The sequence below is a fragment of the Hibiscus syriacus genome, unplaced genomic scaffold, assembly GCF_006381635.1.
Source record: "Hibiscus syriacus cultivar Baekdansim isolate YM2019G1 unplaced genomic scaffold, ASM638163v2 tig00116996_pilon, whole genome shotgun sequence".
Taxonomy (NCBI): Eukaryota; Viridiplantae; Streptophyta; class Magnoliopsida; order Malvales; family Malvaceae; genus Hibiscus; species Hibiscus syriacus.
In genome coordinates, this window is record NW_024063512.1 from 3,041,684 (window position 1) to 3,053,872 (window position 12,189).

Sequence of the window (12,189 nt, forward strand, 5' to 3'; positions counted from 1 at the left end):
TTTTTTATTTTATTTTTTAATGATAAATTATTAAAACGGAACGTTAAATATGATTTTGAGAAAAAAAAGTTGGATGATCAAAACATAAATGCAAGATTAGTGGGTGACTAAGTGTGTAGTTTACCCTATAAATTTATGTAATATAATTTATTAAATAATAAAATTTAGGGTGAACTGCTTATTTGGTCATTCACTTATTAGTTAGTTTCTATTTTAGTCATCCAACTATTATTTTTTAAAAAAAATCATACTTAACTTTACGTTTTAGTTCTATTTTGGTCATCCGTCGTTAAAAAATTAACAGTAATATTGAAGTGTTACTATAAGATAATGTCAATCAGCATTGAAAATAAAAATACCACGTCATCACCTATTTTGATGTGGACATGCCACGTTAACATCTCGCTTCACCTGTTTCGGTTGAGTCTTTCGACCCAAAACGAAGATTGAGGGTTAATATGCTCAAAAGAAGAAGAAATAGAGACTATAGTTATACTACTACCAAATGTTAAAGGTATTTTTTATTATGTCAAAATTATTTTGATCGGATTTATTTTCTATGTTAAAAACAAATAAAACTATCCTTACAAAAAAATAATCATATATAAAAAATATTAAATAATTATGGCATTTTAAGAAGGATAAATGTGTGTACTCGTGTTCAATTGTAGGCGTGGTTCGAGTACCTGATGCTATTGGAACCTTGATATGTCCAACCCTGGAAACCTGAAGAGCTTCTTCTTCACATGCTCTCCTCTTCAGCTCCTCCATTCTCGCTTTCTTCCTTACCTTAACAAGCACGGACACCAAGAGTAAAGCACCCAATGCGGATCCAATCGAGTTTCCGACGGTCAATTTCCATCTGCTATTCTTCTTCCTCACCAGCGTCGGTGGCGGTGACTCGATGACCAAATTAACCGAAATGAGAGGAAATTCCCCTTTGGGAGCTATATGGCTCAGTCCTCGGTATTCAAAATTTGTGGTTTCAACAAGTTCCCCAATGAAACAAATTTTGTGGGTCTCACCTGTCCTATTAGCTGACCGTGTGCCATCCCATCACAAATCTTTTTTAGTTATCCCAAAGGCACATACCCCGCGTTGTGCAATAAAATAGTCGTAACAGTTAGAGACTCATACCGCCCTTTTTCATTGTTCTTGATTTCTTAGTTTTTGTTTGTAGAGTCTAAGTAGGTTCGATTAACTTCAAGTCTCTGCAACATTGACAGCAAATTTTTAAATGCCCTTGAATCATTGTACAAGTCATTGTTATTGTGATACACTGTTATTAGTTGCAGATGACTCTGGTTCTAAAGCACAATCAGGATCTATTTTTATTAATTATTTCTCTAATTCGATCTAATCTTCTCCAAACCGAGCTCGAGTTATTAAGTCGTGTCAAGAGCTTTCTGAAAAAAGTTTGCACCATTTGCATATATCTATATCATTTCGAGTTTTTAGTGTGAATGCCACATGTTGCCGTATTGGTAACTATAATTCTCGAAGAGTCATATCTTCATATTGATATCTGAATATAGAATAGAATAACTGAAAATTCTTTGAATTCAATGAAATATATTGCATAAACCGATGTCGGGTTGAAAGTTTTCATGGTTGGCTTTGGGTGGTCGTGTAAATTTGTGAGGATTCATTTTTAGGCAAATGGAGAAGAGAATATGGATTGCAGAAAGTAAAGTGACAAAATTACGAGAATTGTTTTCTTGTTTGGAGAAGATAGAGGGCTTATCTGTAGTGATGGAGGAACTGTTGGGGCAATTTTATAAATGTTGAAATAATAATTTTGAGAAAAGAAAAAGAAACCGGACGAGATTGGGATTTTGAACCCGACGTGAATCGAACACGCAACCTTCTGATCTGGAGTCAGACGCGCTACCATTGCGCCACGGATCCGGTGTTGCTGTTATTCTATATAAAAGTAAAATAATTAGTAAATTTTCTCTGTTTAAATCAGATCAACTGAAACGAACGTTATTTATTATGTTTAATATAAAAATAAGTTTTCAAATTATATTTAAAGTTAATTTTAAGTGTTTAAAGAATTTTTTATTAAAAATAGATGGTTAATATTTTGTTTGTTATACTTTTAGGTACCTAACGTTTTCGATGTTATACTTTCAAGTGCCTATGTCGTAATAATCATAAAAAAATCTATTAAATAACACGTGTCACGTTTATATTTATTTGAAATTTTTATTTTTTTATAAAAAACTTTAAATTATTGACTTTTTATTTTAAAAAAACAACTCTAAATTCTTTGAAATTACAAAAAAAAACCCAAATCTTTATTCCTAGTCTCATATAGACGACGATTGCACTGACGAGAATTGAGGAGCTCATTGGGATCCATCGAGGGGGCACTGGTGAGAGTTGAAAGGACGACAGGTCTCAACGATTATGGGAGTGGTGTCGTTGGAGAGTGACGACAGAGTAAAGGGACGGGCTCACACTAGGAATCAATTGTTTAATGACGATATGGAGGGGGTTCAATTGTTGAACGACGACGAGGAGTTTAATTAATGAACAATGGAAGGTTCAATTGCTGAATGATGGAATACACGAGGATTAGGGTTTTTTTCTCTTCCATTTACTTCTCCTCCACTAATGGATGAACTGACGATGGCAACTCGCGATAGATGGCCGGTAGTAGATTCCGTCGACGATGGGTGAGTGTTCACCGACGGTGGTGACTGCCGACGACAGTAAATATACTTTGGGTTAAGGATTTTGGGTATTTTATAAATTTTTTGGGTGTTTTGTTAAAAACAGAAAAACATATGGGTTGTTCTGAAAATTTATAAATTTAATTAAAAATTAGATCATGTGTTAAATATTGATTAGTTAACTAGTTTTTAACAGTTTTTTTAATGGTAGTTATGGTATATGTTGAGTTAATCGATTGACTGAATTGGCCAAGAGGGGGGTGAATTGGCAATAAAAATTTTGGTGTAAGCTTTTGCAGAAAATTTAAAGAAATTGCACAGCGATTTAGAGTGGTTCAACTTTATCAACCAAAGTCTACGTCCACTACCTTAGCTATCCACACTAAGGATTTTCCAACAAATTCACTAATTTGTTCTTTCTTTTGAGGCCAAAGAGATAACCTTACAACTCTCTCAAGAATATACCCCAATTCTTGATAACACTCTTTTCTCAAAGAGAAATACAAATTTGCAAACTTACAAGAAAAACCTCACAAGGCAAATATGTTTGCACAATTCTAGAACAAAGAAAGAACACTCAAGAATAAATACAATTGAGCACAATAAGTGTTCTTGAAAGCAAAATGAATATTGAATGAAAAATAGGCTTGAAAATGCTCAAACTTGAGGTTTGATGCTTTCTCTTTGATTCTCTCTTGATTCTAATTGCTTGATGTTTCTTATTATTGATCAATGGCTTCTAAGCTTGCTTAAATACACCTTGAATCACTTCTGAACGTTGGGGATGATTAGAGAAGATAATATAGTCGTTTTAGTGTGAAAACAATTAATAAAACAGCTTGGAGCGTGGGGGGAATCAGTACCCCCTATGGGGAATCAGTTCCCTAAGTATAAAATTCAAATATTTCGACCTTTATACAAGGGGGGAATCGGTACCCCTTGGGGGGAATCGGTTCCCTCCGAGCATACTGGAATTCTCGGAGCCAAACCATTCAGGGGGGAATCGGTACCCCCTTGGGGGAGAATCGGTTCCCTTTGAGCAATCTGGAATTTTTGGCTTTGAAATGGTTCGAAATACTTTGTAAAATTATTTTGAAATTGTTTTAAGATTAAAACTTAATTTTACACTTGAGTAAGGATTAAAAATGATCTTTGAAAGATTTGGAGTAATGTTTTGATATTCGAATAATTATATCGAATATATTTAGAAAATCATTTGGAAAATCTTAAAATTCATTTAACTTAATTTGTTATATCGAAATATCAAAATGTTTTCAACAATCTCCCCCTTTTTGATATAACAAAACATTTTAGTAATTTTAAGATTTTGAAATTAAGTTTTGAAATTACTCCCCCTTACTTTAACACTTCTCCCATTTATCATTTAAAAACACATTTAACACTTCTCCCCCTTTTTGTTAAATCAAAAAGACATTTTAAAGAATTTAAACAAGGTTTTGAAATCATTTAGCCAATTGATTATATATAATATAAGCTGCTAAGATCACAAGCAATATAAACGTTAGCCATTAGTTTCATAATCAATATTGATAATTAATGTGACACGACAAAATTGGTCATATTGCTATAATGATGTAAATGATGCAATAAATTTAACTAAACCATCAAAAGAAAATATTTAAATTCAAACAAACAAATCCAAAGTCACAAAATCAAACAACCCAAAAAGTTGAAGCAATAATCGTTTAGTTCAAAGTTTTAAATTTAAGCACAGAATCACATATCCGGATCAGGAGGAGGAAAACGAGCTCGCATAGCGGCCATTTCGTGAGTGAGGTCATTAATACGCGCGTTGGTTGCTTCATTGTTTGCACGCATCTCCCGAAGAATTTCTAATTGTTGAGCTCCCATTGTGGATAAATGGGACTCTATAGAAGTAAAGCGCGAATCCATGGTAGCATATTGGAAATCGAATGTCTCCATAAAGGATTGAAAATATGGAGGCATTTGATGCGTTTGTTGTGCTTGCTCCTCGGGCTGCTCAGGCTCATCTTCGGCTTCATCGATGTCTCGCATTAATTGCTCAAGCTCGAGATCTTCGTCAGCTTCGGGTGGAGCTTGTGAAGAACTAGCTCCTGGAGTATTTGCAGAAGATCGAACCCATTCACTGGTTTCCTTATCCTTAATCTATCCCGCTCTCGTTAAGGAAAGAAGGTTAATTTGTTTATTAAGGGGAAAAATGGCATCTAGATCGACTCTAAGCCCAGCTTTGGAAATCAGATTACTCAAAATGCAACCGTAAACAAGAGATGAACAGAGTTTCTTGTTAGGAACAAGATTTACAGTTTCAACAATTTCAGCAAAAATAATCTGAGGTAGATTAATTTTAATATTGTTTTCGAAACAATGTAACCACCAAAGATCTAAGGCTCTAAGAGTAGAATAACGACCTCCGGATGGTCGAAACCACCAAGAAATCATTAAATGAAGAAAACGTTCATGTAGGTCTAAGACACTCGCACTATCTCTTCTTTTATAACGAGATCCTAAAACATGTTTTTCATTTGAAATACCATCGTTATCTAATTCGAATGTATTGGATATGTAAGCCGAGTCAATATATAAGAATTGTCCTAGGAGATAGGAACGAATTCCTATGGTTTTGGTTTCAGTTTGGTTTTTAACACAAACGGTATTATAATAGAAAATACGAACAAGTTGATGGTAAACGATGGGTTCGAGGTCAAAGAGTTTATCAAATTTCCACTCTTGTAAAAGAGGAAGATATTTAAAATTGATAGCTAACATAGCTTGACGAGAAGGAATACGTTCTTCCCGGATTTTGTAAGAATCGAAATATTGATAATACCAAAAACGATGATTTCTAGGACCAGGATGATTGAAACACGAATTTTGGATAGTCAAGTTAGGATCAATGGGATTAGAATTAGCAATGGATTTTGAGGATTTGGAGGTGGATTTGGTTGACGGTGTGAGCGACTAGATGATGACCTAGCACGTTTAGGATTGGACATGGTTTAGGAAATCAGAATAGAATGGATAACCTGCAATTTAAAACACATGTATGCAATTCAATCAATCTCAAAACTCAATTGAGTCCTCAATATTTCAAGGTTCTCTAAATGAATCCTAATGGGCAAAGTTTTTGAAAACTTTTGAAAAATATGGTTTTGAGAAACAATATATGTATAGTTTTCATAACAACAACATAATTCAATCAAAACACAATAATTTGAAAATCAAATTTTTTTTTATTTCAAATTTTTTTTTGGAAAATTCTTGTGTTTTTGATGAAATTAGTTGTGATATCTAGTTTCTAATCACTAAACACTCAATGCCCGATCTTAAATTCATCCTAGAACTAATTAAAACTAGTCCTATGTTCAAAATCAATAAAATAGTGAGTTTAGAAAATTTTACCTTGAAGGATGAGATTGAGTGGATTTTGATGTTGTTTGCACGATTTTAATGATGATTACAAGTTTAGGAGATGATATTTGAAGTGAATTCCGATTAACATCGATGATTGGAGGCAAGAATGGAGATAGGGAGAGAGTTTGGCGGCAAGGAAGAAAATATAGGGTTTTGAGGATTTTAAAGGGTTCTGCCCGTGTATAACCAGAACCCCAGGGGGTATCGATTCCCCTGTGGGGGGAATCGGTTCCCCTTCAAAGGGGGAATCGGTTCCCTCATGGGGGGATCGATTCCCTCTGCACCAAAATGCTAAAATTCGATTTTAAACACCCAAAATGCTAAATTAATTTCCTCTAGTGGTATTGACAACTCATATATTGAAAATTAATCATGTTCAAACAATTAAATTAATCTTTAAACAATATTTGAACATAAAATTAATTTTTCATCAAGAATCATAAACTCCCCCTAACTAATAGCAATGAATGCAATCAAAAATTACTATTATAAGCATTTTTCATTTATTCTTAAAAGTGCCAAAATTATTTTAAACACTAAGTGAAGATAGGTTGGTCAAACCTAATTCTCTCCTAAGTGTCCAAAATCTTTCCTTGTCTAAGGGTTTTGTAAAGATATCCGCTAATTGGTGCAAAGTATCAACAAATTCTAGAACTACATCTTCCTTAGTGACATGGTCTCTAATGAAGTGATGTCTTATTTCAATGTGCTCAGTTCTAGAGTGTTGGATGAGATTTTTAGTGAGACAAATAGCACTAGTATTGTCACACTTGATAGGAATGGTACCTACTTCAATTTCATAATCAAAAAGTTGTTGTTTCATCCATAAAACTTGTGCACAGCAACTACCAGCTGAAATGTATTCGACTTCAGTGGTAGATAATGCAACACAATTTTGTTTCTTTGAAAACCAAGAAATTAGCATATTTCCAATGAATTGGCAAGTATCAGAGGTGCTTTTCCTATCTAATTTGCATCCTCCATAATCCGCATCAGAAAAAGCATGCAAGCTAAAGCTAGAGTCTCTAGGATACCAAAGTCCTAAATTAGGAGTGTCCTTAAGGTATCTAAAGATTCTCTTAACAGATAGTAAATGTGATTCCTTAGGACATGATTGAAATCTAGCACATAAGCAAACACTAAACATAATGTCCGGTCTACTTGCAGTTAGATAAATCAAAGAGCCAATCATTGACCTATATAATTTAACATCTACACATTTACCTCCTTCATCTAAGTCAAACTTTGTTGAAGATTCTCTTAACAGCTAGTAAATGTGATTCCTTAGGACATGATTGAAATCTAGCACATAAGCAAACACTAAACATAATATCCGGTCTACTTGCAGTTAGATAAAGCAAAGAGCCAATCATTGACCTATATAATTTAACATCTACACATTTACCTCCTTCATCTAAGTCAAGCTTTGTTGAAGAGCTCATTGGAGTGTCATGAGGTTTCCCATTTTCCAGTACAAACTTCTTGAGCATATCTTTGACGTACTTAGCTTGATTGATGAAGATGCCATCATTTCTTTGCTTGATTTGGAGTCCCAAGAAAAATGAGAGCTCCCCCATCATGCTCATTTCGAATTCACTTTGCATTAGCTTAGAAAATTCTTGGCAAAGAACATCATTAGTAGAACCAAATATTATATCATCAACATAAATTTGAACTACTAATAAATCTTTACCTTTATGCTTTAGAAACAATGTAGTGTCAACCTTCCCTTTTGAAAAACCTTTTTCAATTAAAAAATTTGACAATCTTTCATACCAAGCTCTAGGAGCTTGTTTTAAGCCATAAAGAGCTTTTGTCAATTTAAGAGCATGGTCTGGAAATTTTGAATCTTCAAAACCTGGAGGTTGTTCCACATACACTTCTTCCTTTATAAAACCATTTAAAAATGCACTTTTAACATCCATTTGATATAATTTAAATTCATGAAAACATACAAATGCTAGTAACATTCTAATTGCTTCCATCCTAGCTACGGGAGCGTATGTTTCATCATAGTTTATGCCCTCTTCTTGAGTATACCCTTGAGCAACAAGTCTAGCCTTGTTTCTCACTATATTACCACTCTCATCAGGCTTATTCCTAAATACCCATCTAGTACCTACAGTAGATTTATTACTAGGCCTTTCAACTAATGTCCATACTTCTCTCAAATTGATTTAACTCTTCTTGTATAGCCATAATCCAATGTTCATCATTTAATGCTTCTTTAATATTCTTAGGCTCTATGCATGAGATAAATGCAACATAATTACAAATATTTCTAAGAGAAGATCGAGTTGTTACCCCTTTGGATGGATCACCTATAATTTCACCATCCTTGACATAGTTTTACTCTCTTGGATAAGATACTTCCCTTTCTTCAATGGTTGGATTCTCAAGGGGATCATGAGTTTCCTCATTTTTTGTTTCTTCCTTTGATGATGGTTCTCCAACGTCATGTCTAACGTCATTTGTATTTATAACACCTACATCATCATTCACACAAGAATCCTTCCTCAGAAGGGGATTATCATCGAAAACAACATGTATAGACTCTTATACAACTAAAGTTCTTTTATTAAATACACGATAAGCTTTAGAATTTAAGGAATAACCCAAAAAAATTCCTTCATCACTTTTAGCATCAAATTTGCCAAGGTTTTCTTTACCGTTGTTTAAAACAAAACACTTATATCCAAAAGGATGAAAATAACTAATGTTAGGCTTTTTATTTTTGAAAATTTCATATGGAGTTTTCTTTAAAATTGGCCTAATCATTACTCGATTTACAACATAACAAGCGGTATTTGTGGCTTCCGCCCAAAAATATTTTGGCAAATTATTTTCATAAAGCATGGTTCTAGCCATTTCTTCTAAAGTTCGATTTTTCCTCTCAACAACTCCATTTTGTTGAGGGGTTCTAGGTGCTGAAAAATTATGGCTAATACCGTTAGAGTTACAAAATTCAGTAAATCCAAGATTTTCAAATTCAGTTCCATGATCACTCCTAACACTAGTTATAGAGTAACCTTTTTCATTTTGGATTACTTTTGAAAACGTGATGAATTGTTCTATTGCTTCATCTTTAGTACTTAAAAATAGAACCCAAGTATATCTAGAATAGTCATCTACCAAGACAAATGCATATTGTTTTCCACCCAAGCTAGTAGTTCTAGTTGGCCCAAAAAGATCTAAATGGATCAATTGTAAAACTCTACTAGTTGATACATCATTAATGGATTTAAAAGAAACTCGCTTTTGTTTTCCTTTAGCACAAGCATCACAGATTTTATCATTATCAAATTTAAGCTTAGGCAACCCTCTTACTAGGTCTCCTTGAATTAACCGTTGCAAAACACTCATACTAGCATGTCCTAGTCTCCTATGCCATAACCAACTATCATGCTCATCCTTAGCAACTAGGCATAAATTAGTCATATCAAAAGAATCTAAATTCACCATGTATATATCCCTATTTTATGACCAACAAGCATAATAAAAAATAGATGCAATGTCAATCAATTTTGCAATCATTTAAAATAAAACATTGTATCTTTTATCAAATTTATTTTTCAAAAGATTATGCTTTTAACCCATTCACATATAAAATATTATGCAATGTTGATTATAGAGATTAAGAGCACATGCATAAAGTTTTTGAAAATGTTATGCATTAAAACTTTATAATATTTAAACAAAAATCTATGCATAAACATTAAGAAAAATTTTAGGTCAAAATTTTGCAAAACCAAAGTTCTTGAAAAATTGATATCAATTGTTAAAGAGATATCAATTACTTTTTAAAAACAATTTTGACCAAAAATTAATATGATGAACTAGAGTTTATAAAACATTACCAAAAATTACATGTTCATCATACAATATTTTTCAACATACATGAGATAAAACATAATTTAACATTTAAAACCTCATGCATGCATAAACTAAATGAGCAACCAAATAATAAAAACATTAAGTTTAGAGGTTACCCATTCCCTTTTTATGTGTGGCTAGAGCATCTTGAATATCATCATCTTTATCACCATTGCTCTCACACACCTACAAGAGACATTTAAGTAGATTTTGGTATCCAAATTGCTTTGGATCCTTGAACATTAGTTTCAATGCCTCTTGTTTCTTTTGGAACTCATACTTGTCTAATTTTAAATCATTTTCCTTTCTTTAAAGGACAAGTATGTTCCTTATGACCATGATAATGACCATGTGAACATATTGTCATTATTGAACTAGATGAATTATTTAGAATGATCTCTTTTTCTCTTGTTAAACATTCAAGCTTATCTTTCAAATTGAAATTTTCTTTTTCAATACTTTCAAATTTCATTTTTGAGAGTTCTAAATCCTTCTTCAAGATTTCATTTTGATTTTCAAAATCAATTTTCATTTCTAGAAGAAGTTTGTTTAATTTGAAAATTTCTTTTTCAAAGTTTTCAGATTTTATTTTTGAAAGCTTTAACTCCTTTCTCAACATTTCATTTTGATTTTCCAAGTCTGTTTTAGCTTTCAAAAAAAGATCATTTTTAGCAATAAATTTAGAAATCAATTTATTGTATTTGGAGTTCATGGTCTCAAACTCCGAATATAATTTATCATAAGCATCTTGTAACTCATTAAAAGATTTTGAATTTGATATATTTGAGTTAGAAGATACCTTTGGCTCTGTGAGAGCTAATAGAGACATCACTTTTATTGGTTCTTCTTCTTCCTTGTCTCTATAGATCTCCTCAAGCTTATCCCACATTTCCTTGGCACTTGAACAAGAAGAAACTCCTTTATATACATTAGGATCAATTGCACAACACAACATGTGCATAGCCTTTGAACACTCCACTTCTTTGTCTTCTTAGTAGGAGAGGAATATCATTTCTTGATTATCATCCAAGCTTCCATATCAAATGCTTTGATGAATATCATCATACACCTCTTCCAATGACAATAATTTGTTCCATTGAAGTGTGGAGGCACGTCAATAGGTATGGATTCTTCCATTGAGAATGAACCGGAAGTAGACGCCATCTTTATCGATTTAACTCTTCCCGGATCGACTCAAGAGGCGATTAAACCTTCAAATGAGTTAGGCTCTGATGCCAATTTTTGAGTTAATCGATTGACTGAATCGGCCAAGAGGGGGTGAATTGGCAATAAAAATTTTGGTGGAAGCTTTTGCAGAAAATTGAAAGAAATTGCACAGCAATTTAGAGTGGTTCGACTTTATCAACCAAAGTCTACGTCCACTACCTTAGCTATCCACACTAAGGATTTTCCAACAAATTCACTAATTTGTTCTTTCTTTTAAGGCCAAAGAGATAACCTTACAACTCCCTCAAGAATATACCCAATTCTTGAGAACACTCTTTTCTCAAAGAGAAATACAAATTTGCAAACTTACAAGAAAAACCTCACAAGGCAAATATGTTTGCACAATTCTAGAACAAAGAAAGAACACTCAAGAATAAATACAATTGAGCACAATAAGTGTTCTTGAAAGCAAAATGAATATTGAATGAAAAATAGGCTTGAAAATGCTCAAACTTGAGGTTTGATACTCTCTCTTTGATTCTCTCTTGATTCTAATTGCTTGATGTTTCTTATTATTGATCAATGGCTTCTAAGCTTGCTTAAATACACCTTGAATCACTTCTGAATGTTGGGGATGATTAGAGAAGATAATATAGTCGTTTTAGTGTGAAAACAATTAATAAAACAGCTTGGAGCGTGGGGGGAATTGGTACCCCCTATGGGGAATCGGTTCCCTAAGTGTAAAATTTAAATATTTCGACCGTTATACAAGGGGGAATCGGTACACCCTGGGGGGAATCGATACCCCCTGGGGGGAATCAGTTCCCTCCGAGCATACTGGAATTCTCAAAGCCAAACCATTCAGGGGGGAATCGGTACCCCTTGGGGGGGGGAATCGATTCCCTCTGAGCAATATGGAATTTTTTGCTTTGAAATGGTTCGAAATACTTTGTAAAATTATTTTGAAATTGTTTTAAGATTAAAACTTAATTTTACACTTGAGTAAGGATTAAAATTGATCTTTGAAAGATTTGGAGTAATGTTTTGATATTCGAAT

The 12,189-nt window shown here is 33.2% G+C and overlaps 1 non-coding gene across 1 annotated transcript; it reads right to left on the reverse strand.

Moving 5' to 3' along the window:
• Positions 1-1,836: 1,836 nt before the first annotated feature.
• TRNAW-CCA lies at positions 1,837-1,908 on the reverse strand. Its single transcript has one exon. It is a non-coding gene; the product is annotated as a tRNA-Trp (tRNA).
• Between the last annotated feature and the right edge of the window lie 10,281 nt (positions 1,909-12,189).